The sequence below is a fragment of the Nerophis lumbriciformis genome, linkage group LG06 (assembly GCF_033978685.3).
Source record: "Nerophis lumbriciformis linkage group LG06, RoL_Nlum_v2.1, whole genome shotgun sequence".
Classification (NCBI taxonomy): domain Eukaryota; kingdom Metazoa; phylum Chordata; class Actinopteri; order Syngnathiformes; family Syngnathidae; genus Nerophis; species Nerophis lumbriciformis.
The window spans coordinates 5,215,951-5,243,450 of NC_084553.2; the positions used below are offsets into that span (position 1 = coordinate 5,215,951).

Genomic DNA, 27,500 nt, shown 5'->3' on the forward strand with positions numbered 1-27,500 from the left:
ATACATATATACATACACACATACATATATATATATATACATCTTATATACATAAATACACACATATATATATATATATATGTATATATATACTGTATATACTGTATATATGTATCTATATACATATATATATATATATATGTATGTGTGGGGAAAAAATCACAAGACTATTTCATCTCTACAGGCCTGTTTCATGAGGGGGGGTACCCTCAATCGTCAGGAGATTTTAATGGGAGCATTCGCATACCATGGTTTATATAGGGCACAGAGTGGGTGGGTACAGGCTGGCCTAGGGGCGTGGTGATTGGCTCATGTGTTACCGAGGAGGTGTTTCCGTCTATGGCGGCATGTTGTTACAATTTCGCTGCGCTTGTTGAGGGATGACAGGTCTGGACGGTAAATAATAAACAGTTTCTCTTTCAAGCATAGGTTGCATCTTTTATTACCACTATTGTAAGGTGTGCTGGATGCAAGAATTTGCCATGTTATTGAATATTCAACATTATTGTCTTTGAGGTCCCAAATGTGTTTGCTGAGTTCTGTGGTATTCCGCAGGTTTTGGTTCCTGAAAGAAGCCTTGTGATTGTTCCATCTGGTTTTGAACTCTCCCTCAGTTAATCCTACATATGTGTCGGATGTGTTAATGTCCTTGCGTGTTACCTTAGATTGGTAGACAACTGATGTTTGTAAGCACCCCCCGTTGAGAGGGCAATCAGGTTTCTTTCGACAGTTGCAACCTTTGTTGGTTTTGGAGTCGCTCTGTCCGGGGGCCGACGGCTCATTTGCAATTGTTTTGTTGTGGTTTGAGATGATTTGTCGTATATTGTTCATACAGCTGTAGCTCAATTTAATGTTGTTCTTGTTGAATACTTTTCTTAGGGTGTTGTCTTTGGGAAAGTGTTTGTCAATCAGATTGAGGAATTTGTGTCCAATGTTAGTCGAGACGTTTTTGCTGTATGGGGGGTTGTACCAGATGATGTCGTTTCGTTTTCTGTTCTTTTTCGGTTGGTTTCCTGGCATGGGTTCATAGGTGAGGGTGAAATTGTATCCGCTTTCATCAAGGGCTTTTTGGTACGGGGGGGTTGCTTGGTCAAATTCAGCTTTGCTAGATGACAGCATCGATAGCCTTTTATTGATTCCGGTAGGTATTCTTTTCGTGGTGGTGGGTGGGTGGTTGCTGTCATGGTGCACGTATTGGAGTGTTGTGTTGGGTTTCGTGAATGGTTGGTAGCTGTTATTTCTCAGGTTGAAAGTGACGTCGAGGAAGTTGACGGTTTGCTTGTTGGCTTCAATCGTGATCCGTAGGCCGTTCTCTTTGAAAATTTGGCATATGCGCTTCTTGGTATTCTCGCTGCTCCTTGGCGAGGCGCGACACACTGCCAGTCCGTCATCACGGTAAATACCAAGGTTCAGATTGAGGCTGGCGAGCTGGGAGAGGAGGAAACTCCCAACGAGTTCACACGTTTCTGCTCCGTCAAAACTTCCCATAGTGACGTCAAATGTTGCATTGTTCTTTTTTTGCCATGGTGTACTGTTGTGGATGAGAATCTGTATAAATATATATATATATATATATATATATATATATATATATATATATATATATATATATATATATATATATATATATATATATATATATATATATATATATAGTATATATATAGTTATATATATAGTTATATATATAAATTCACATTGTTCAATTTCAACCCAAAAAAACAAACTAATAATACTGGACTCTAATACTTATTAGACCTAATTTAACACTTAACATTTAGGCCCAAAATATGTAGATCGGCTTTTAAAAACACAGGGATGTAGTAAAGCCGCATTATTTGAATCGCAATGTGGCGAGGGATGACTCTATTGTGTACTTTATCCACTTTTGACGTACACACTGTGAATGTGCACTTGTCCAATGTAACATACATCACATACGTGACGTAACAGTAAGGAGTGGGACAACACTAGCATAGCTATGTTAGCCACATGCTAACATCACATTTTGACCAGCGGCATCATGCTAGGCTAGCATAGTAAATACTAAAACCTCCAACTCTCATGTTTTCAGCTGTAAGAAGGATAGTGGGCGGGGGCTCCTGGCGACTTTTTAAGACGTATAGAGAAGCCTTACTTTTTAGTTTCACTGGGATGGACTCCCATCTTTTCCGTGACCCTGAGAAAATGGAAGAATGGATGGAGCAAACTCTTATAATTGCCGGAAAGTCTGAAGCGTCCTTCAGAGGAGAGCCGTGTCTGTCATTTGGGTCTAGACTGCGGCGGAAGACATTTTTTTATTCCTGTTATTTTGGTTTGGATCAAGACTGAAAGGTCTGACCGAGCAAGGTAGATGTGGAAAGACACCCTTAAGGAGTCATTTTGCATGCCACCCATAAGGATGAGACTTCTTTGTATGTGGAAGTTATTCGCAGTAAAGATCAATCCAATATTCACATTTTTAAGCATACCAGTATCGGCCTTTTTTGTCGATATCAGCCCTATTTTTTTCTTATTTTTTTTCCAACTACATCTGCAGCTACAATAAATACAGATTTGATACAAGTATCTAGTATTTAAAAAAATAAACAATTAGTGAAGTAGATTGTAGCCAGAATTTGCAATTTTGGTTGGAACGCCCTATGTGCGCCACCCACTAAACCGCCGATACGTGAAACACTGGAATGTCCAGGGTGTGTAGAGTGTGTGGATGTTGGAACGGTTAGAATCGGTTGAGAAATGTGGGATATAGAGAGGTTTGTATATTGCCCATTCATTTTTAATGGAGGGGGGGAAATTCCTGGTAATTCCGGGTAATCAGGGGATTTTTTTGGAAACAAGCTGTCTAGAATGTCCAAGGTGAGTGGAGTGGGTGGATGTTGGAACGGTTCAGATCGGATGAGAAATGTGGTATACGCAGTCGATTGTTTATTCATTCATTCATTTTCAAGGGGGAGAAAATTCCAGGAAAACCGGGAATATCAGAAGACTAGTGTGTGTGTGGATGGTTGAAAGGTTGGGATGGGGTTTAAAAACTGTGCACAGTTTTGGGCATTGTGGAACTTTGAACATGTCCATTCATTGGAATAGGAATTTCCTGGAAATTTGAGAAGTTTGGGAAAACTAGGAACTTTTGGAAATATTGGTACAAGCGCAATTGTCCTAGATGATATGAATGTGTTGGTTTTGGAATTTTTGGAATCGGTTGAAAAATGTTGACTTAAGACTGGGTATTTTGGAATTCCTGGAATTTCAGGATAAGCGGGAATTTGTACAGAAAAAAAAAAAAGAGCATTTGAGAGTCTCATCTAAGAGAAATGGTTTGAAGGTGGAATGGTCAAAATCGGTTGAAAAATGTGGTCTGTGAAAACTTTCCAGGAAGAGATGAAAATAGAGCTTTGGTAAAACCGGGAATTTTGGGAATTCCTAGAATTTTTTGAACTTGGAAAATAGTAGTTTGATTGTGTGGATGTTAGAATGGTTCAAATCGGATGAGAAGTGTGGGATACGCAGTCAGTTGTATATTCATCTATTCATTGTCAAGGAGGAGAAAATTCCGGGAAAACCGGGAATTTTGGTAACGGAAAACATTTTTTGCGTTCGCTATATCGGAAGAGTAGTGTGTGTGGATGGTTGAAAGGTTGGGATGGGGTTTAAAAATGGTGCACAATGTTGGGCATTGTAGAACTTTGAATATGTCCATTCATTGGAATAGGAATTTGCTGGAAATTTGAGAAGTTCGGGAAAACTAGGAACTTTTGGAAATATTGGTACTAGCGCAATTGTCCTAGATGATATGAATGTGTTGGTTTTGGAATTTTTGGAATCGGTTGAAAAATGTTGACTTAAGACTGGGTATTTCGGAATTCCTGGAATTTCAGGATAAGCGGGAATTTGTAAAAAAAAAAAAAAAAAGAGCATTTGAGAATCTCATCTAAGAGAAATGGTTTGAAGGTGGAATGGTCAAAATCGGTTGAAAAATGTGGTCTGTGAAAACTTTCCAGGAAGAGATGAAAATAGAGCTTTGGTAAAATCGAGAATTTTGGGAATTCCTGGAATTTTTTGAACTTGGAAAATAGCAGTTTGATTGTCCAATGTGAGGGGAGTGTGTGGATGTTGGAATGGTTCAAATCGGATGAGAAGTGTGGGATACGCAGTCAATTGTATATTCATCTATTCATTGTCAAGGAGGAGAAAATTCCGGGAAAACCGGGAATTTCAGGAACGGAAAACATTTTTTGCGTTCGCTATATCGGAAGAGTAGTGTGTGTGGATGGTTGAAAGGTTGGGATGGGGTTTAAAAACGGTGCACAGTTTTGGGCATTGTAGAACTTTGAATATGTCCATTCATTGGAATAGGAATTTCCTGGAAATTTGAGAAGTTTGGGAAAACTAGGAACTTTTGGAAGTATTGGTACTAGCACAATTGTCCTAGATGTTGTGAATGTGTTGGTTTTGGAATTTTTGGAATCGGTTGAAAAATGTTGACTTAAGACTGGGTATTTCGGAATTCCTGGAATTTCAGGATAAGCGGGAATTTGTACAGAAAAAAAAAAAAGAGCATTTGAGAATCTCATCTAAGAGAAATGGTTTGAAGGTGGAATGGTCAAAATCTGTTGAAAAATGTGGTCTGTGAAAACTTTCCAGGAAGAGATGAAAATAGAGCTTTGGTAAAATCGAGAATTTTGGGAATTCCTGGAATTTTTTGAACTTGGAAAATAGCAGTTTGATTGTCCAATGTGAGGGGAGTGTGTGGATGTTAGAATGGTTCAAATCGGATGAGAAGTGTGGGATATGCAGTCAGTTGTATATTCATCCATTCATTGTCAAGGAGGAGAAAATTCCGGGAAAACCGGGAATTTTGGGAACGGAAAACATTTTTTGCGTTCGCTATATCGGAAGAGTAGTGTGTGTGGATGGTTGAAAGGTTGGGATCGGGTTTAAAAATGGCGCAACATTTTGGGCATTGTAGAACTTTGAATATGTTCATTCATTGGAATAGGAATTTCCTGGAAATTTTAGAAGTTCGGGAAAACTAGGAACTTTTGGAAATATTGGTACTAGCACAATTGTCCTAGATGATATGAATGTGTTGGTTTTGGAATTTTTGGAATCGGTTGAAAAATGTTGACTTAAGACTGGGTATTTCGGAATTCCTGGAATTTCAGGATAAGCGGGAATTTGTACAAAAAAAAAAGAGCATTTGAGAGTCTCATCTAAGAGAAATGGTTTGAAGATGGAATGGTCCAAATCGGTTGAAAAATGTGGTCTGTGAAAACTTTCCAGGAAGAGATGAAAATAGAGCTTTGGTAAAACCGGGAATTTTGGGAATTCCTGGAATTTTTTGAACTTGGAAAATAGCAGTTTGATTGTCCAATGTGAGGGGAGTGTGTGGATGTTAGAATGGTTCAAATGGGATGAGAAGTGTGGGATACGCAGTCAATTGTATATTCATCCATTCATTGTCAAGGAGGAGAAAATTCCGGGAAAACCGGGAATTTTGGGAACGGAAAACATTTTTTGCGTTCGCTATATCGGAAGAGTAGTGTGTGTGGATGGTTGAAAAGTTGGGATGGGGTTTAAAAACGGTGCACAATTTTGGGCATTGTAGAACTTTGAATATGTCCATTCATTGGAATAGGAATTTCCTGGAAATTTGAGAAGTTCGGGAAAACTAGGAACTTTTGGAAATATTGGTACTAGCACAATTGTCCTAGATGATATGAATGTGTTGGTTTTGGAATTTTTGGAATCGGTTGAAAAATGTTGACTTAAGACTGGGTATTTCGGAATTCCTGGAATTTCAGGATAAGCGGGAATTTGTACAAAAAAAAAAAGAGCATTTCATTTGAGAGTCTCATCTAAGAGAAATGGTTTGAAGGTGGAATGGTCCAAATCGGTTGAAAAATGTGGTCTGTGAAAACTTTCCAGGAAGAGATGAAAATAGAGCTTTGGTAAAACCAGGAATTTTGGAAATTCCTGGAATTTTTGGAACTTGGAAAATAGCAGTTTGATTCTGGGAATTCCTGGAATTTTTTGAACTTGGAAAATAGTAGTTTGATTGTCCAATGTGAGGGGAGTGTGTGGATGTTGGAATGGTTCAAATCGGATGAGAAGTGTGGGATTCGCAGTCAATTGTATATTCATCCATTCATTGTCAAGGAGGAGAAAATTCCAGGAAAACCGGGAATTTTGGGAACGGAAAACATTTTTTTGCGTTTGCTATATCGGAAGAGTAGTGTGTGTGGATGGTTGAAAGGTTGGGACCGGGTTTAAAAATGGCGCAACATTTTGGGCATTGTAGAACTTTGAATATGTCCATTCATTTAAATGGAAATTTCCTGGAAATTTGAGCATTTCGGGAAAACTGGGAACTTTTGAATATATTGATACTAGCACTATTGTCCTAGATGATATGATGGTTTTGGAATTTTTGGAATCGGTTGAAAAATGTTGACTTAAGAATGGGTATTTTGGAATTCCTGGAATTTCAGGAAAACCGGGAATTTGTACGAAAAAAATAGGAGCGTTTGAGTGTCCCAACTAAGAGAAATGGTTTTAAGGTGAAACGGTTGAAAAATGCCGAGTGTGAAAACTTTCCAGGAAGAGGTGAAAATAGAGCTTTTGTAAAACCGAGAATTCTGGGAATTCCTGGAATTTTTTGGAACTTGTAAAATAGTAGTTTGATTGTCCAAGGTGAGTAGAGTGTGTGGATGTTGGAATGGTTCAAATCGGATGAGAAATGTGGGATACGTTTTTGTATATTCATCCATTCATTATCAAGGAGGAGAAAAATTCCGGAAAAACCGGGAATTTTGGGAACGGAAACATTTTTTTGCGTTCGCTATATCGGAAGAGTAGTGTGTGTGGATGGTTGGGGTTTAAAAATGGCGCAAAATTTTGGGCATTGTAGAACTTTGAATATGTCCATTCATTGGAATGGGAATTTCCTGGAAATTTGAGCATTTCTGGAAAACTGGGAACTTTTGAATATATTGATACTAGCACTATTGTCCTAGATGATATGATGGTTTTGGAATTTTTGGAATCGGTTGAAAAATGTTGACTTAAGAATGGGTATTTTGGAATTCCTGGAATTTCAGGAAAACCGGGAATTTGCACAAAAAAAAAATAATAGAAGCATTTGAGAGTCCCAACTAAGAGAAATGGGTTGAAGGTGGAATGGTCAAAAACGGTTGAAAAATGTGGTCTGTGAAAACTTTCCAGGAAGAGGTGAAAATAAGGAATTCTGGGAATTCCTGGAATTTTTTGAACTTGGAAAATAGTAGTTTGATTGTCCAATGTGAGGGGAGTGTGTGGATGTTGGAATGGTTCAAATCGGATGAGAAGTGTGGGATACGCAGTCAATTGTATATTCATCCATTCATTGTCAAGGAGGAGAAAATTCCGGGAAAACCGGGAATTTTGGGAACGTAAAACATTTTTTTGCGTTCGCTATATCGGAAGAGTAGTGTGTGTGGATGGTTGGGGTTTAAAAATGGCGCAAAATTTTGGGCATTGTAGAACTTTGAATATGTCCATTCATTGGAATGGGAATTTCCTGGAAATTTGAGAATTTCGGGAAAACTGGGAACTTTTGAATATATATTGATACTAGGACTATTGTCCTAGATGATATGATGGTTTTGGAATTTTTGGAATCGGTTGAAAAATGTTGACTTAAGAATGGGTATTTTGGAATTCCTGGAATTTCAGGAAAACCGGGAATTTGTACAAAAAAAAAAAAAAAAGAGAATTTGAGTGTCTCAATTTAGAGAAATGGTTTTAAGGTGAAACGGTTGAAAAATGCAATGTGTGAAAACTTTCCAGGAAGAGGTGAAAATAGGGCTTTTGTAAAACCGAGAATTCTGGGAATTCCTGGAATTTTTTGGAACTTGTAAAATAGTAGTTTAATTGTCCAAAGTGAGTAGAGTGTGTGGATATTGGAATGGTTAAAATCGGATGAGAAATGTGGGATACGTTTTTGAATATTCATCCATTCATTATCAAGGAGGAGAAAAATTCCAGGAAAACCGGGAATTTTGGGAACGGAAAACATTTTTTTGCGTTCGCTATATCGGAAGAGTAGTGTGTGTGGATGGTTGGGGTTTAAAAATGGCGCAACATTTTGGGCATTGTAGAACTTTGAATATGTCCATTCATTGGAATGGGAATTTCCTGGAAATTTGGGCATTTCGGGAAAACTGGGAACTTTTGAATATATTGATACTAGCACTATTGTCCTAGATGATATGATGGTTTTGGAATTTTTGGAATCGTTTGAAAAATGTTGACGGGTATTTTGGAAATCCTGGAATTTCAGGAAACCCGGGAATTTGTTCAAAAAAAAATAATAGAAGCGTTTGAGAGTCCCAACTAAGAGAAATGGGTTGAAGGTGGAATGGTCAAAAACGGTTGAAAAATGTGGTCTGTGAAAACTTTCCAGGAAGAGGTGAAAATAAGGAATTCTGGGAATTCCTGGAATTTTTTTGAACTTGGAAAATAGTAGTTTGGTTGTCCAATGTGAGGGGAGTGTGTGGATGTTGGAATGGTTCAAATCGGATGAGAAGTGTGGGATACGCAGTCAATTGTATATTCATCCATTCATTGTCAAGGAGGAGAAAATTCCAGGAAAACCGGGAATTTTGGGAACGGAAAACATTTTTTTGCGTTCGCTATATCGGGAGAGTAGTGTGTGTGGATGGTTGGGGTTTAAAAATGGCGCAAAATTTTGGGCATTGTAGAACTTTGAATATGTCCATTCATTGGAATGGGAATTTCCTGGAAATTTGAGCATTTCGCGAAATTTGGGAACTTTTGAATATATTGATACTAGCACTATTGTCCTAGATGATATGATGGTTTTGGAATTTTTGGAATCGGTTGAAAAATGTTGACTTAAGAATGGGTATTTTGGAATTCCTGGAATTCCAGGAAAACCGGGAATTTGTACAAAAAAAAACAATAGAAGCGTTTGAGAGTCCCAACTAAGAGAAATGGGTTGAAGGTGGAATGGTCAAAAACGGTTGAAAAATGTGGTCTGTGAAAACTTTCCAGGAAGAGGTGAAAATAAGGAATTCTGGGAATTCCTGGAATTTTTTTAACTTGGAAAATAGTAGTTTGAGTGTCCAATGTGAGGGGAGTGTGTGGATGTTGGAATGGTTCAAATCGGATGAGAAGTGTGGGATATTTGTCAATTGTATATTCATCCATTCATTGTCAAGGAGGAGAAAATTCCAGGAAAACCGGGAATTTTGGGAACGGAAAACATTTTTTTGCGTTCGCTATATCGGAAGAGTAGTGTGTGTGGATGGTTGGGGTTTAAAAATGGCGCAAAATTTTTGGGCATTGTAGAACTTTGAATATGTCCATTCATTGGAATGGGAATTTCCTGGAAATTTGAGCATTTCGGGAAAACTGGGAACTTTTGAATATATTGATACTAGCACTATTGTCCTAGATGATATGATGGTTTTGGAATTTTTGGAATCGGTTGAAAAATGTTGACCTAAGAATGGGTATTTTGGAATTCCTGGAATTTCAGGAAAACCGGGAATTTATACAAAAAAAAATAATAATAGAAGCGTTTGAGAGTCCCAACTAAGAGAAATGGGTTGAAGGTGGAATGGTCAAAAACGGTTGAAAAATGTGGTCTGTGAAAACTTTCCAGGAAGAGGTGAAAATAAGGAATTCTGGGAATTCCTGGAATTTTTTTTAACTTGGAAAATAGTAGTTTGATTGTCCAATGTGAGGGGAGTGTGTGGATGTTGGAATGGTTCAAATCGGATGAGAAGTGTGGGATACGCAGTCAATGGTATATTCATCCATTCATTGTCAAGGAGGAGAAAATTCCGGGAAAACCGGGAATTTTGGGAACGGAAAACATTTTTTTTGCGTTCGCTATATCGGAAGAGTAGTGTGTGTGGATGGTTGGGGTTTAAAAATGGCGCAACATTTTGGGCATTGTAGAACTTTGAATATGTCCATTCATTGGAATGGGAATTTCCTGGAAATTTGAGCATTTTGGGAGAACTGGGAACTTTTGAATATATTGATACTAACACTATTGTCCTAGATGATATGATGGTTTTGGAATTTTTGGAATCGGTTGAAAAATGTTGACTTAAGAATGGGTATTTTGGAATTCCTGGAATTTCAGGAAAACCGGGAATTTGTACAAAAAAAAATAATAGAAGCGTTTGAGAGTCCCAACTAAGAGAAATGGGTTGAAGGTGGAATGGTCAAAAACGGTTGAAAAATGTGGTCTGTGAAAACTTTCCAGGAAGAGGTGAAAATAAGGAATTCTGGAAATTCCTGGAATTTTTTGAACTTGGAAAATAGTAGTTTGATTGTCCAATGTGAGGGGAGTGTGTGGATGTTGGAATGGTTCAAATCGGATGAGAAGTGTGGGATACGCAGTCAATTGTATATTCATCCATTCATTGTCAAGGAGGAGAAAATTTCCGGGAAAACCGGGAATTTTGGGAACGGAAAACATTTTTTTGCGTTCGCTATATCGGAAGAGTAGTGTGTGTGGATGGTTGGGGTTTAAAAATGGCGCAAAATTTTGGGCATTGTAGAACTTTGAATATGTCCATTCATTGGAATGGGAATTTCCTGGAAATTTAAGCATTTCGGGAAAACTGGGAACTTTTGAATATATTGATACTAGCACTATTGTCCTAGATGATATGATGGTTTTGGAATTTTTGGAATCGGTTGAAAAATGTTGACTTAAGAATGGGTATTTTGGAATTCCTGGAATTTCGGGAAAACCGGGAATTTGTACAAAAAAAATAATAGAAGCGTTTGAGAGTCCCAACTAAGAGAAATGGGTTGAAGGTGGAATGGTCAAAAACGGTTGAAAAATGTGGTCTGTGAAAACTTTCCAGGAAGAGGTGAAAATAAGGAATTCTGGGAATTCCTGGAATTTTTTGAACTTGGAAAATAGTAGTTTGATTGTCCAATGTGAGGGGAGTGTGTGGATGTTAGAATGGTTCAAATGGGATGAGAAGTGTGGGATACACAGTCAATTGTATATTCATCCATTCATTGTCAAGGAGGAGAAAATTCCGGGAAAACCGGGAATTTTGGGAACGGAAAACATTTTTTTGCGTTCGCTATATCGGAAGAGTAGTGTGTGTGGATGGTTGGGGTTTAAAAATGGCGCAAAATTTTGGGCATTGTAGAACTTTGAATATGTCCATTCATTGGAATGGGAATTTCCTGGAAATTTGAGCATTTCGGGAAAACTGGGAACTTTTGAATACATTGATACTAACACTATTGTCCTAGATGATATGATGGTTTTGGAATTTTTGGAATCGGTTGAAAAATGTTGACATAAGAATGGGTATTTTGGAATTCCTGGAATTTCAGGAAAACCGGGAATTTGTACAAAAAAAAATAATAGAAGCGTTTGAGAGTCCCAACTAAGAGAAATGGGTTGAAGGTGGAATGGTCAAAAACGGTTGAAAAATGTGGTCTGTGAAAACTTTCCAGGAAGAGGTGAAAATAAGGAATTCTGGGAATTCCTGGAATTTTTTGAACTTGGAAAATAGTTGTTTGATTGTCCAATGTGAGGGGAGTGTGTGGATGTTAGAATGGTTCAAATCGGATGAGAAGTGTGGGATACGCAGTCAATTGTATATTCATCCATTCATTGTCAAGGAGGAGAAAATTCCGGGAAAACCGGGAATTTTGGGAACGAAAAACATTTTTTTGCGTTCGCTATATCGGAAGAGTAGTGTGTGTGGATGGTTGGGGTTTAAAAATGGCGCAAAATTTTGGGCATTGTAGAACTTTGAATATGTCCATTCATTGGAATGGGAATTTCCTGGAAATTTGAGCATTTCGGGAAAACTGGGAACTTTTGAATATATTGATACTAGCACTATTGTCCTAGATGATATGATGGTTTTGGAATTTTTGGAATCGGTTGAAAAATGTTGACTTAAGAATGGGTATTTTGGAATTCCTGGAATTTCAGGAAAACCGGGAATTTGCACAAAAATAAATAATAGAAGCGTTTGAGAGTCCCAACTAAGAGAAATGGGTTGAAGGTGGAATGGTCAAAAAATGGTTGAAAAATGTGGTCTGTGAAAATTGTCCAGGAAGAGGTGAAAATAAGGAATTCTGGGAATTCCTGGAATTTTTTGAACTTGGAAAATAGCAGTTTGATTGTCCAATGTGAGGGGAGTGTGTGGATGTTGGAATGGTTCAAATCGGATGAGAAATGTGGGATACGTTTTTGAATATTCATCCATTCATTGTCAAGGAGGAGAAAATTCCAGGAAAACCGGGAATTTTGGGAACGGAAAACATCTTTTTGCGTTCGCTATATCAGAAGAGTAGTGTGTGTGGATGGTTGGGGTTTAAAAATGGCGCAACATTTTGGGCATTGTAGAACTTTGAATATGTCCATTCATTGGAATGGGAATTTCCTGGAAATTTGAGCATTTCGGGAAAACTGGGAACTTTTGAATATATTGATACTAGCACTATTGTCCTAGATGATATGATGGTTTTGGAATTTTTGGAATCGGTTGAAAAATGTTGACTTAAGAATGGGTATTTTGGAATTCCTGGAATTTCGGGAAAACCGGGAATTTGTACAAAAAAAATAATAGAAGCGTTTGAGAGTCCCAACTAAGAGAAATGGGTTGAAGGTGGAATGGTCAAAAACGGTTGAAAAATGTGGTCTGTGAAAACTTTCCAGGAAGAGGTGAAAAAAAGGCTTTTTGTAAAACCAGGAATTCTGGCAATTCCTGGAATTTTTTGAACTTGGAAAATAGTAGTTTGGTTGTCCAATGTGAGGGGAGTGTGTGGATGTTGGAATGGTTCAAATCGGATGAGAAGTGTGGGATACGCAGTCAATTGTATATTCATCCATTCATTGTCAAGGAGGAAAATATTCCAGGAAAACCGGGAATTTTGGGAACGGAAAATATTTTTTGCGTTCGCTATATCGGAAGAGTAGTGTGTGTGGATGGTTGCAAGGTTGGGATCGGGTTTAAAAATGGCGCAACATTTTGGGCATTGTAGAACTTTGAATATGTCCATTCATCTAAATGGAAATTTCCTGGAAATTTGAGCATTTCGGGAAAACTGGGAACTTTTGAATATATTGATACTAGCACTATTGTCCTAGATGATATGATGGTTTTGGAATTTTTGTAATCGGTTGAAAAATGTTGACTTAAGAATGGGTATTTTGGAATTCCTGGAATTTCAGGAAAACTGAGAATTTGTACAAAAAAAACAATAGAAGCGAAGCGTTTGAGAGTCCCAACTAAGAGAAATGGGTTGAAGGTGGAATGGTCAAAAACGGTTGAAAAATGTGGTCTGTGAAAACTTTCCAGGAAGAGGTGAAAATAATGAATTCTGGGAATTCCTGGAATTTTTTTTAACTTGGAAAATAGTAGTTTGGTTGTCCAATGTGAGGGGAGTGTGTGGATGTTGGAATGGTTCAAATCGGATGAGAAGTGTGGGATACACAGTCAATTGTATATTCATCCATTCATTGTCAAGGAGGAAAATATTCCAGGAAAACCGGGAATTTTGGGAACGGAAAACATTTTTTTGCGTTCGCTATATCGGAAGAGTAGTGTGTGTGGATGGTTGGGGTTTAAAAATGGCGCAAAATTTTGGGCATTGTAGAACTTTGAATATGTCCATTCACTGGAATGGTAATTTCCTGGAAATTTGAGCATTTCGGGAAAATTGGGAACTTTTGAATATATTGATACTAGCACTATTGTCCTAGATGATATGATGGTTTTGGAATTTTTGGAATCGGTTGAAAAATGTTGACTTAAGAATGGGTATTTTGGAATTCCTGGAATTTCAGGAAAACCGGGAATTTGTACAAAAAAAATAGGACCGTTTGAGTGTCCCAACTAAGAGAAATGGTTTTAAGGTGAAACGGTTGAAAAATGCTGTGTGTGAAAACTTTCCAGGAAGAGGTGAAAATAGAGCCTTTGTAAAACCGAGAATTCTGGGAATTCCTGGAATTTTTTGGAACTTGTAAAATAGTAGTTTGATTGTCCAAGGTGAGTAGAGTGTGTGGATATTGGAATGGTTAAAATCGGCTGAGAAATGTGGGATACGTTTTTGAATATTCATCCATTCATTATCAAGGAGGAGAAAAATTCCAGGAAAACCGGGAATTTTGGGAACGGAAAACATTTTTTGCGTTCGCTATATTGGAAGAGTAGTGTGTGTGGATGGTTGAAAGGTTGGGATCGGGTTTAAAAATGGCGCAACATTTTGGGCATTGTAGAACTTTGAATATGTCCATTCATTGGAATGGGAATTTCCTGGAAATTTGAGCATTTTGGGAAAACTGGGAACTTTTGAATATATTGATACTAGCACTATTGTCCTAGATGATATGATGGTTTTGGAATTTTTGGAATCGGTTGAAAAATGTTGACTTAAGAATGGGTATTTTGGAATTCCTGGAATTTCAGGAAAACCGGGAATTTGCACAAAAAAAAATAATAAAAGCGTTTGAGAGTCCCAACTAAGAGAAATGGGTTGAAGGTGGAATGGTCAAAAACGGTTGAAAAATGTGGTCTGTGAAAACTTTCCAGGTAGAGGTGAAAATAAGGCTTTTGTAAAACCAGGAATTCTGGGAATTCCTGGAATTTTTTTAACTTGGAAAATAGTAGTTTGATTGTCCAATGTGAGGGGAGTGTGTGGATGTTGGAATGGTTCAAATCGGATGAGAAGTGTGGGCTACGCAATCAGTTGTATATTCATCCATTCATTGTCAAGGAGGAGAAAATTTCCGGGAAAACCGGGAATTTTGGGAATGGAAAACATTTTTTTGCGTTCGCTATATCGGAAGAGTAGTGTGTGTGGATGGTTGGGGTTTAAAAATGGCGCAAAATTTTGGGCATTGTAGAACTTTGAATATGTCCATTCATTGGAATGGGAATTTCCTGGAAATTTGAGCATTTCGTGAAAACGGGGAACTTTTGAATATATTGATACTAGCACTATTGTCCTAGATGATATGATGGTTTTGGAATTTTTGGAATCGGTTGAAAAATGTTGACTTAAGAATGGGTATTTTGGAATTCCTGGAATTTCAGGAAAACCGGGAATTTGTACAAAAAAAATTAAAGAAACGTTTCAGAGTACCAAGTAAGAGAAATGGGTTGAAGGTGGAATGGTCAAAAACGGTTGAAAAATGTGGTCTGTGAAAACTTTCCAGGAAGAGGTGAAAATAAGGCTTTTGTGAAACCAGGAATTCTGGGAATTCCTGGAATTTTTTGAACTTGGAAAATAGTAGTTTGATTGTCCAATGTGAGGGGAGTGTGTGGATGTTGGAATGGTTCGAATCGGATGAGAAGTGTGGGATACGCAGTCAATTGTATATTCATCCATTCATTGTCAAGGAGGAGAAAATTCCGGGAAAACCGGGAATTTTGGGAACGGAAAACATTTTTTGCGTTCGCTATATCGAAAGAGTAGTGTGTGTGGATGGTTGGGGTTTAAAAATAGCGCAAAATTTTGGGCATTGTAGAACTTTGAATATGTCCATTCATTGGAATGGGAATTTCCTGGAAATTTGAGCATTTCGGGAAAACTGGGAACTTTTGAATATATTGATACTAGCACTATTGTCCTAGATGATATGATGGTTTTGGAATTTTTGGAATCGGTTGAAAAAGTTGACTTAAGAATGGGTATTTTGGAATTCCTGGAATTTCAGGAAAACCGGGAATTTGTACGAAACAAATAGGAGCGTTTGAGTGTCCCAACTAAGAGAAATGGTTTTAAGGTGAAACGGTTGAAAAATGCCGTGTGTGAAAACTTTCCAGGAAGAGGTGAAAATAGAGCTTTTGTAAAACCGAGAATTCTGGGAATTCCTGGAATTTTTTGGAACTTGTAAAATAGTAGTTTGATTGTCCAAGGTGAGTAGAGTGTGTGGATATTGGAATGGTTAAAATCGGATGAGAAATGTGGGATACGTTTTTGTATATTCATCCATTCATTATCAAGGAGGAGAAAATTTCCGGGAAAACCGGGAATTTTGGGAACGGAAAACATTTTTTTGCGTTCGCTATATCGGAAGAGTAGTGTGTGTGGATGGTTGGGGTTTAAAAATGGCGCAAAATTTTGGGCATTGTAGAACTTTGAATATGTCCATTCATTGGAATGGGAATTTCCTGGAAATTTGAGCATTTCGGGAAAACTGGGAACTTTTGAATATATTGATACTAGCACTATTGTCCTAGATGATATGATGGTTTTGGAATTTTTGGAATCGGTTGAAAAATGTTGACTCAAGAATGGGTATTTTGGAATTCCTGGAATTTCAGGAAAACCGGGAATTTATACAAAAAAAAATAATAGAAGCGTTTGAGAGTCCCAACTAAGAGAAATGGGTTGAAGGTGGAATGGTCAAAAACGGTTGAAAAATGTGGTCTGTGAAAACTTTCCAGGAAGAGGTGGAAATAAGGAATTCTGGGAATTCCTGGAATTTTTTGAACTTGGAAAATAGTAGTTTGATTGTCCAATGTGAGGGGAGTGTGTGGATGTTGGATTGGTTCAAATTGTGGAAGTGTGGGATACGCAGTCAATTGTATCTTCATCCATTCATTGTCAAGGAGGAGAAAATTCCGGGAAAACCGGGAATTTTGGGAACGGAAAACATTTTTTTTGCGTTCGCTATATCGGAAGAGTAGTGTGTGTGGATGGTTGGGGTTTAAAAATGGCGCAACATCTTGGGCATTGTAGAACTTTGAATATGTCCATTCATTGGAATGGGAATTTCCTGGAAATTTGAGCATTTCGGGAAAACTGGGAACTTTTGAATATATTGATACTAGCACTATTGTCCTAGATGATATGATGGTTTTGGAATTTTTGGAATCGGTTGAAAAATGTTGACTTAAGAATGGGTATTTTGGAATTCCTGGAATTTCAGGAAAACCGGGAATTTGTACAAAAAAAATAATAGAAGCAAACAGTTTGAGAGCCCCAACTAAGAGAAATGGGTTGAAGGTGGAATGGTCAAAAACGGTTGAAAAATGTGGTCTGTGAAAACTTTCCAGGAAGAGGTGAAAATAAGGAATTTTGGGAATTCCTGGAATTTTTTTTACTTGGAAAATAGTAGTTTGATTGTCCAATGTGAGGGGAGTGTGTGGATGTTGGAATGGTTCAAATCGGATGAGAAGTGTGGGATACGCAGTCAATTGTATATTCATCCATTCATTGTCAAGGAGGAGAAAATTCCAGGAAAACCGGGAATTTTGGGAACGGAAAACATTTTTTTTTGCGTTCGCTATATCGGAAGAGTAGTGTGTGTGGATGGTTGGGGTTTAAAAATGGCGCAAAATTTTGGGCATTGTAGAACTTTGAATATGTCCATTCATTGGAATGGGAATTTCCTGGAAATTTGAGTATTTCGGGAAAACTGGGAACTTTTGAATATATTGATACTAGCACTATTGTCCTAGATGATATGATGGTTTTGGAATTTTTGGAATCGCTTGAAAAATGTTGACTTAAGAATGGGTATTTTGGAATTCCTGGAATTTCAGGAAAACCGGGAATTTGTACAAAAAAAATAGGAGCGTTTGAGTGTCCCAACTAAGAGAAATGGTTTTAAGGTGAAACGGTTGAAAAATGCCGTGTGTGAAAACTTTCCAGGAAGAGGTGAAAATAGAGCTTTTGTAAAACCGAGAATTCTGGGAATTCCTGGAATTTTTTGGAACTTGCAAAATAGTAGTTTGATTGTCCAAGGTGAGTAGAGTGTGTGGATGTTGGAATGGTTCAAATCGGATGAGAAATGTGGGATACGTTTTTGAATATTCATCCATTCATTATCAAGGAGGAGAAAAATTCCAGGAAAACCGGGAATTTTTTTTGCGTTCGCTATATCGGAAGAGTAGTGTGTGTGGATGGTTGGTGTGGGGTTTAAAAATGGCGCAAAATTTTGGGCATTGTAGAACTTTGAATATGTCCATTCATTGGAATGGGAATTTCCTGGAAATTTTAGCATTTCGGGAAAACTGGGAACTTTTGAATATATTGATACGAGCACTATTGTCCTAGATGATATGATGGTTTTGGAATTTTTGGAATCGGTTGAAAAATGTTGACTTAAGAATGTGTATTTTGGAATTCCTGGAATTTCAGGAAAACCAGGAATTTGTTCAAAAAAAATAATAGAAGCGTTTGAGAGTCCCAACTAAGAGAAATGGGTTGAAAAACGGTTGAAAAATGTGGTCCGTGAAAACTTTCCAGGAAGAGGTGAAAATAAGGCTTTTGTAAAACCAGGAATTCTGGGAATTCCTGGAATTTTTTTAACTTGGAAAATAGTAGTTTGATCGTCTAATGTGAGGGGAGTGTGTGGATGTTGGAATGGTTCAAATCGGATGAGAAGTGTGGGATACGCAGTCAATTGTATATTCATCCATTCATTGTCAAGGAGGAGAAAATTCCAGGAAAACCGGGAATTTTGGGAACGGAAAACATTTTTTTGCGTTTGCTATATCGGAAGAGTAGTGTGTGTGGATGGTTGAAAGGTTGGGTTTAAAAATGGCGCAACATTTTGGGCATTGTAGAACTTTGAATATGTCCATTCATTGGAATGGGAATTTCCTGGAAATTTGAGCATTTCGGGAAAACTGGGAACTTTTGAATATATTGATACTAGCACTATTGTCCTAGATGATATGATGGTTTTGGAATTTTTGGAATCGGTTGAAAAATGTTGACTCAAGAATGGGTATTTTGGAATTCCTGGAATTTCAGGAAAACCGGGAATTTATACCAAAAAAAAAATAATAGAAGCGTTTGAGAGTCCCAACTAAGAGAAATGGGTTGAAGGTGGAATGGTCAAAAACGGTTGAAAAATGTGGTCTGTGAAAACTTTCCGGGAAGAGGTGAAAATAAGGAATTCTGGGAATTCCTGGAATTTTTTGAACTTGGATAATAGTTTGATTGTCTAATGTGAGGGGAGTGTGTGGATGTTGGAATGGTTCAAATCGGATGAGAAGTGTGGGATTCCCAGTCAATTGTATATTCATCCATTCATTGTCAAGGAGGAGAAAATTCCCGGAAAGCCGGGAATTTTGGGAACGGAAAACATTTTTTGCATTCGCTATATCGGAAGAGTAGTGTGTGTGGATGGTTGGGGTTTAAAAATGGCGCAAAATTTTGGGCATTGTAGAACTTTGAATATGTCCATTCATTGGAATGGGAATTTCCTGGAAATTTGGGCATTTCAGGAAAACTGGGAACTTTTGAATATATTGATACTAGCACTATTGTCCTAGATGATATGATGGTTTTGGAATTTTTGGAATCGGTTGAAAAATGTTGACTTAAGAATGGGTATTTTGGAATTCCTGGAATTTCAGGAAAACCGGGAATTTTTACAAAAAAAAAAAATAGAAGCGTTTGAGAGTCCCAACTAAGAGAAATGGGTTGAAGGTGGAATGGTCAAAAACGGTTGAAAAATGTGGTCTGTGAAAACTTTCCAGGAAGAGGTGAATTCTGGGAATTCCTGGAATTTTTTTAACTTTGGAAAATAGTAGTTTGATTGTCCAATGTGAGGGGAGTGTGTGGATGTTGGAATGGTTCAAATCGGATGAGAAGTGTGGGATACGCAGTCAATTGTATATTCATCCATTCATTGTCAAGGAGGAGAAAATTCCAGGAAAACCGGGAATTTTGGGAACGGAAAACATTTTTTTGCATTCGCTATATCGGAAGAGTAGTGTGTGTGGATGGTTGGGGTTTAAAAATGGCGCAAAATTTTGGGCATTGTAGAACTTTGAATATGTCCATTCATTTGAATAGGAATTTCCTGGAAATTTGAGCATTTCAGGAAAACTGGGAACTTTTGAATATATTGATACTAGTTCTATTTTCCTAGATGATATGATGGTTTTGGAATTTTTGGAATTGGTTGAAAAATGTTGACTTAAGAATGGGTATTTTGGAATTCCTCGAATTTCAGGAAAACCGGGAATTTGTACAAAAAAAAATAATAGAAGCGTTTGAGAGTCCCAACTAAGAGAAATGGGTTGAAGGTGGAATGGTCAAAAACAGTTGAAAAATGTGGTCTGTGAAAACTTTCCAGGAAGAGGTGAATTTTTGGGAATTCCTGGAATTTTTTGAACTTGGAAAATAGTAGTTTGATTGTCCAATGTGAGGGGAGTGTGTGGATGTTGGAATGGTTCAAATCGGATGAGAAGTGTGGGATACACAGTCAATTGTATATTCATCCATTCATTGTCAAGGAGGAGAACATTCCAGGAAAACCGGGAATTTTGGGAACGGAAAACATTTTTTTGCGTTTGCTATATCGGAAGAGTAGTGTGTGTGGACGGTTGGGGTTTAAAAATGGCGCAAAATTTTGGGCATTGTAGAACTTTGAATATGTCCATTCATTGGAATGGGAATTTCCTGGAAATTTGAGCATTTCGGGAAAACTGGGAACTTTTGAATATATTGATACTAGCACTATTGTCCTAGATGATATCATGGTTTTGGAATTTTTGGAATCGGTTGAAAAATGTTGACTTAAGAATGGGTATTTTGGAATTCCTGGAATTTCAGGAAAACCGGGAATTTGTACAAAAAAAATTATAGAAGCGTTTGAGAGTCCCAACTAAGAGAAATGGGTTGAAAAACGGTTGAAAAATGTGGTCTCTGAAAACTTTCCAGGAAGAGGTGAAAATAAGGAATTCTAGGAATTCCTGGAATTTTTTGAACTTGGAAAATAGTAGTTTGGTTGTCCAATGTGAGGGGAGTGTGTGGATGTTGGAATGGTTCAAATCGGATGAGAAGTGTGGGATACACAGTCAATTGTATATTCATCCATTCATTGTCAAGGAGGAGAAAATTCCGGGAAAACCGGGAATTTTGGGAACGGAAAACATTTTTTGCGTTCGCTATATCGGAAGAGTAGTGTGTGTGGATGGTTGAAAGGTTGGGTTTAAAAATGGCGCAACATTTTGGGCATTGTAGAACTTTGAATATATCCATTCATTTGAATGGGAATTTCCTGGAAATTTGAGAATTTCGGGAAAACTGGGAACTTTTGAATATATTGATACTAGCACTATTGTCGTAGATGATATGATGGTTTTGGAATTTTTGGAATCGGTTGAAAAATGTTGACTTAAGAATGGGTATTTTGGAATTCCTGGAATTTCAGGAAAACCGGGAATTTGTCCAAAAAAAATAATAGAAGCGTTTGAGAGTCGCAACTAAGAGAAATGGGTTGAAGGTGGAATGGTCAAAAACGGTTGAAAAATGTGGTCTGTGAAAACTTTCCAGGAAGAGGTGGAAATAAGGAATTCTGGGAATTCCTGGAATTTTTTGAACTTGGAAAATAGTAGTTTGATTGTCCAATGTGAGGGGAGTGTGTGGATGTTGGAATGGTTCAAATCGGATGAGAAGTGTGGGATACACAGTCAATTGTATATTCATCCATTCATTGTCAAGGAGGAGAAATTTCCAGGAAAACCGGGAATTTTGGGAACGGAAAACATTTTTTTTGCGTTCGCTATATCGGAAGAGTAGTGTGTGTGGATGGTTGGGGTTTAAAAATAGCGCAAAATTTTGGGCATTGTAGAACTTTGAATATGTCCATTCATTGGAATGGGAATTTCCTGGAAATTTGAGCATTTCGGGAAAACTGGGAACTTTTGAATATATTGATACTAGCACTATTGTCCTAGATGATATGATGGTTTTGGAATTTTTGGAATCGGTTGAAAAAGTTGACTTAAGAATGGGTATTTTGGAATTCCTGGAATTTCAGGAAAACTGGGAATTTTCAAAAAAAAAATAATAGAAGCGTTTGAAAGTCCCAACTAAGAGAAATGGGTTGAAGGTGGAATGGTCAAAAACGGTTGAAAAGTGTGGTCTGTGAAAACTTTCCAGGAAGAGGTGAATTCTGGGAATTCCTGGAATTTTTTGAACTTGGAAAATAGTAGTTTGGTTGTCCAATGTGAGGGGAGTGTGTGGATGTTGGAATGGTTCAAATTGTGGAACTGTGGGATACGCAGTCAATTGTATATTCATCCATTCATTGTCAAGGAGGAGAAAATTCCGGGAAAACCGGGAATTTTGGTAACGGAAAACATTTTTTTGCGTCCGCTATATCGGAAGAGTAGTGTGTGTGGATGGTTGGGGTTTAAAAATAGCGCAAAATTTTGGGCATTGTAGAACTTTGAATATGTCCATTCATTGGAATGGGAATTTCCTGGAAATTTGAGCATTTCGGGAAAATTGGGAACTTTTGAATATATTGATACTAGCACTATTGTCCTAGATGATATGATGGTTTTGGAATTTTTGGAATCGTTTGAAAAATGTTGACGGGTATTTTGGAAATCCTGGAATTTCAGGAAAACCGGGAATTTGTACAAAAAAAAAAAAATAGAAGCGTTTGAGAGTATCAAGTAAGAGAAATGGGTTGAAGGTGGAATGGTCAAAAACGGTTGAAAAATGTGGTCTGTGAAAACTTTCCAGGAAGAGGTGGAAATAAGGAATTCTGGCAATTCCTGGAATTTTTTGAACTTGGAAAATAGTAGTTTGGTTGTCCAATGTGAGGGGAGTGTGTGGATGTTGGAATGGTTCGAATCGGATGAGAAGTGTGGGATACGCAGTCAGTTGTATATTCATCCATTCATTGTCAAGGAGGAGAAAATTCCAGGAAAACCGGGAATTTTGGGAACGGAAAACATTTTTTGCGTTCGCTATATCGGAAGAGTAGTGTGTGTGGATGGTTGGGGTTTAAAAATGGCGCAAAATTTTGGGCATTGTAGAACTTTGAATATGTCCATTCATTGGAATGGGAATTTCCTGGAAATTTGAGCATTTCGGGACAACTGGGAACTTTTGAATATATTGATACTAGCACTATTGTCCTAGATGATATGATGGTTTTGGAATTTTTGGAATCGTTTGAAAAATGTTGACTTAAGAATGGGTATTTTGGAATTCCTGGAATTTCAGGAAAACCGGGAATTTGCACAAAAAAAAATAATAGAAGCATTTGAGAGTCCCAACTAAGAGAAATGGGTTGAAGGTGGAATGGTCAAAAACGGTTGAAAAATGTGGTCTGTGAAAACTTTCCAGGAAGAGGTGAAAATAAGGAATTCTGGGAATTCCTGGAATTTTTTGAACTTGGAAACTAGTAGTTTGATTGTCCAATGTGAGGGGAGTGTGTGGATGTTGGAATGGTTCAAATGGGATGAGAAGTGTGGGATACGCAGTCAATCGTATATTCATCCATTCATTGTCAAGGAGGAGAAAATTCCGGGAAAACCGGGAATTTTGGGAACGGAAAACATTTTTTTGCGTTCGTTATATCGGAGGAGTAGTGTGTGTGGATGGTTGGGGTTTAAAAATGGCGCAAAATTTTGGGCATTGTAGAACTTTGAATATGTCCATTCATTGGAATGGGAATTTCCTGGAAATTTGAGAATTCGGGAAAACTGGGAACTTTTGAATACATTGATACTAGCACTATTGTCCTAGATGATATGATGGTTTTGGAATTTTTGGAATCGGTTGAAAAATGTTGACTTAAGAATGGGTATTTTGGAATTCCTGGAATTTCAGGAAAACCGGGAATTTGTACAAAAAAAATAATAGAAGCGAAGCGTTTGAGAGTCCCAACTAAGAGAAATGGGTTGAAGGTGGAATGGTCAAAAACGGTTGAAAAATGTGGTCTGTGAAAACTTTCCAGGAAGAGGTGAAAATAAGGAATTCTGGGAATTCCTGGAATTTTTTCTACCTTGAAAATAGTAGTTTGATTGTCTAATGTGAGGGGAGTGTGTGGATGTTGGAATGGTTCAAATCGGATGAGAAGTGTGGGATACGCAGTCAATTGTATATTCATCCATTCATTGTCAAGGAGGAGAAAATTCCAGGAAAACCGGGAATTTTGGGAACGGAAAACATTTTTTTGCGTTCGCTATATCGGAAGAGTAGTGTGTGTGGATGGTTGAAAGGTTGGGTTTAAAAATGGCGCAACATTTTGTGCATTGTAGAACTTTGAATATGTCCATTCATTGGAATGGTAATTTCCTGGAAATTTGAGCATTTCGGGAAAACTGGGAACTTTTGAATATATTGATACTAGCACTATTGTCCTAGATGATATGATGGTTTTTGGAATTTTTGGAATCGGTTGAAAAATGTTGACTTAAGAATGGGTATTTTGGAATTCCTGGAATTTCAGGAAAACTGGGAATTTGCACAAAAAAAATTATAGAAGCGTTTGAGAGTCCCAAATAAGAGAAATGGGTTGAAGGTGGAATGGTCAAAAACGGTTGAAAAATGTGGTCTGTGAAAACTTTCCAGGAAGAGGTGAATTCTGGGAATTCCTGGAATTTTTTGAACTTGGAAAATAGTAGTTTGATTGTCCAATGTGAGGGGAGAGTGTGGATCTTGGAATGGTTCAAATCGGATGAGAAGTGTGGGATACGCAGTCAATTGTATATTCATCCATTCATTGTCAAGGAGGAGAACATTCCAGGAAAACCGGGAATTTTGGGAATGGAAAACATTTTTTTGCGTTTGCTATATCGGAAGAGTAGTGTGTGTGGATGGTTGAAAGGTTGGGATCGGGTTTAAAAATGGCGCAACATTTTGGGCATTGTAGAACTTTGAATATGTCCATTCATTTAAATGGAAATTTCCTGGAAATTTGAGCATTTCGGGAAAACTGGGAACTTTTGAATATATTGATACTAGCACTATTGTCCTAGATGATATGATGGTTTTTGGAATTTTTGGAATCGGTTGAAAAATGTTGACTTAAGAATGGGTATTTTGGAATTCCTGGAATTTCAGGAAAACCGGAAATTTGTACAAAAAAAATAATAGAAGCGTTTGAGAGTACCAACTAAGAGAAATGGGTTGAAAAACGGTTGAAAAATGTGGTCTGTGAAAACTTTCCAGGAAGAGGTGAAAATAAGGCTTTTGTAAAACCAGGAATTCTGGCAATTCCTGGAATTTTTTGAACTTGGAAAATAGTAGTTTGGTTGTCCAATGTGAGGGGAGTGTGTGGATGTTGGAATGGTTCAAATCGGATGAGAAGTGTGGGATACGCAGTCAATCGTATATTCCTCCATTCATTGTCAAGGAGGAGAAAATTCCGGGAAAACCGGGAATTTTGGGAACGGAAAACATTTTTTGCGTTCGCTATATCGGAAGAGTAGTGTGTGTGGATGGTTGGGGTTTAAAAATGCCGCAAAATTTTGGGCATTGTAGAACTTTGAATATGTCCATTCATTGGAATGGGAATTTCCTGGAATTTTGGGCATTTCGGGAAAACTGGGAACTTTTGAATATATTGATACTAGCACTATTGTCCTAGATGATATGATGGTTTTGGAATTTTTGGAATCGCTTGAAAAATGTTGACTTAAGAATGGGTATTTTGGAATTCCTGGAATTTCAGGAAAACCGGGAATTTGTACAAGAAATAAAAATAGAAGCGTTTGAGAGTCCCAACTAAGAGAAATGGGTTGAAAAACGGTTGAAAAATGTGGTCTGTGAAAACTTTCCAGGAAGAGGTGAAAATAAAGCTTTTGTAAAACCAGGAATTCTAGGAATTTCTGGAATTTTTTTAACTTGGAAAATAGTAGTTTGATTGTCCAATGTGAGGGGAGTGTGTGGATGTTGGAATGGTTCAAATCGGATGAGAAGTGTGGGATTCGCAGTCAGTTGTATATTCATCCATTCATTGTCAAGGAGGAGAAAAATTCCAGGAAAACCGGGAATTTTGGGAACGGAAAAACATTTTTTTGCGTTCGCTATATCGGAAGAGTAGTGTGTGTGGATGGTTGGGGTTTAAAAATGGCGCAACATTTTGGGCATTGTAGAACTTTGAATATGTCCATTCATTTGAATGGGAATTTCCTGGAAATTTGAGAATTTCGGGAAAACTGGGAACTTTTGAATATATTGATCCTCGGACTATTGTCGTAGATGATATGATGGTTTTGGAATTTTTGAAATCGGTTGAAAAATGTTGACTTAAGAATGGGTATTTTGGAATTCCTGGAATTTCAGGAAAACCGGGAATTTGTTCAATAAAAATAATAGAAGCATTTGAGAGTCCCAACTAAGAGAAACGGGTTGAAAAACGGTTGAAAAATGTGGTCTGTGAAAACTTTCCAGGAAGAGGTGAAAATAAGGCTTTTGTAAAACCAGGAATTCTGGGAATTCCTGGAATTTTTTGAACTTGGAAAATAGTAGTTTTATTGTCCAATGTGAGGGGAGTGTGTGGACGTTGGAATGGTTCAAATCGGATGAGAAGTGTGGGATACACAGTCAATTGTATATCCATCCATTCATTGTCAAGGAGGAGAAAATTCCCGGAAAGCCGGGAATTTTGGGAACGGAAAACATTTTTTGCGTTCGCTATATCAGAAGAGTAGTGTGTGTGGATGGTTGGGGTTTAAAAATGGCGCAAAATTTTGGGCATTGTAGAACTTTGAATATGTCCATTCATTTGAATAGGAATTTCCTGGAAATTTGAGCATTTCGGGAAAACTGGAAACTTTTGAATATATTGATCCTAGGACTATTGTCCTATATGATATGATGGTTTTGGAATTTTTGGAATCGGTTGAAAAATGTTGACTTAAGAATGGGTATTTTGGAATTCCTGGAATTTCAGGAAAACCGGGAATTTATACAAAAAAAAAAATAATAGAAGCGTTTGAGAGTCACAACTAAGAGAAATGGGTTGAAGGTGGAATGGTCAAAAACGGTTGAAAAATGTGGTCTGTGAAAACTTTCCAGGAAGAGGTGAAAATAAGGAATTCTGGGAATTCCTGGAATTTTTTGAACTTGGAAAATAGTAGTTTGATTGTCCAATGTGAGGGGAGTGTGTGGATGTTGGAATGGTTCAAATCGGATGAGAAGTGTGGGATACGCAGTCAATTGTATATTCATCCATTCATTGTCAAGGAGGAGAAAATTCCAGGAAAACCGGGAATTTTGGGAACGGAAAACATTTTTTTGCGTTCGCTATATCGGAAGAGTAGTGTGTTTGGATGGTTGGTGTGGGGTTTAAAAATGGCGCAAAATTTTGGGCATTGTGCAACTTTTAATATGTCCATTCATTGGAATAGTAATTTCCTGGAAATTTGAGAAGTTCGGGAAAACTAGGAACTTTTGGAAATATTGGTACTAGCACTATTGTCCTAGATGATATGATGGTTTTAGAATTTTTGGAATCGGTTGAAAAATGTTGACTTAAGAATGGGTATTTTGGAATTCCTGGAATTTCAGGAAAACCGGGAATTTGTACAAAAAAAAAAAAAATAAGAGAATTTGAGTGTCCCAATTTAGAGAAATGGTTTTAAGGTGAAACGGTTGAAAAATGCAATGTGTGAAAACTTTCCAGGAAGAGGTGAAAATAGGGCTTTTGTAAAACCGAGAATTCTGGGAATTCCTGGAATTTTTTGGAACTTGTAAAATAGTAGTTTAATTGTCCAAGGTGA

The 27,500-nt window shown here is 37.5% G+C and overlaps 1 protein-coding gene across 1 annotated transcript in view; it reads left to right on the forward strand.

Annotated features, from left to right (window-relative positions):
• Positions 1-27,500, forward strand: part of adamts18 (ADAM metallopeptidase with thrombospondin type 1 motif, 18) — a 217,421-nt gene that overhangs the window by 41,783 nt on the left and 148,138 nt on the right. The gene's annotated exons all lie outside the window — the stretch shown is intronic.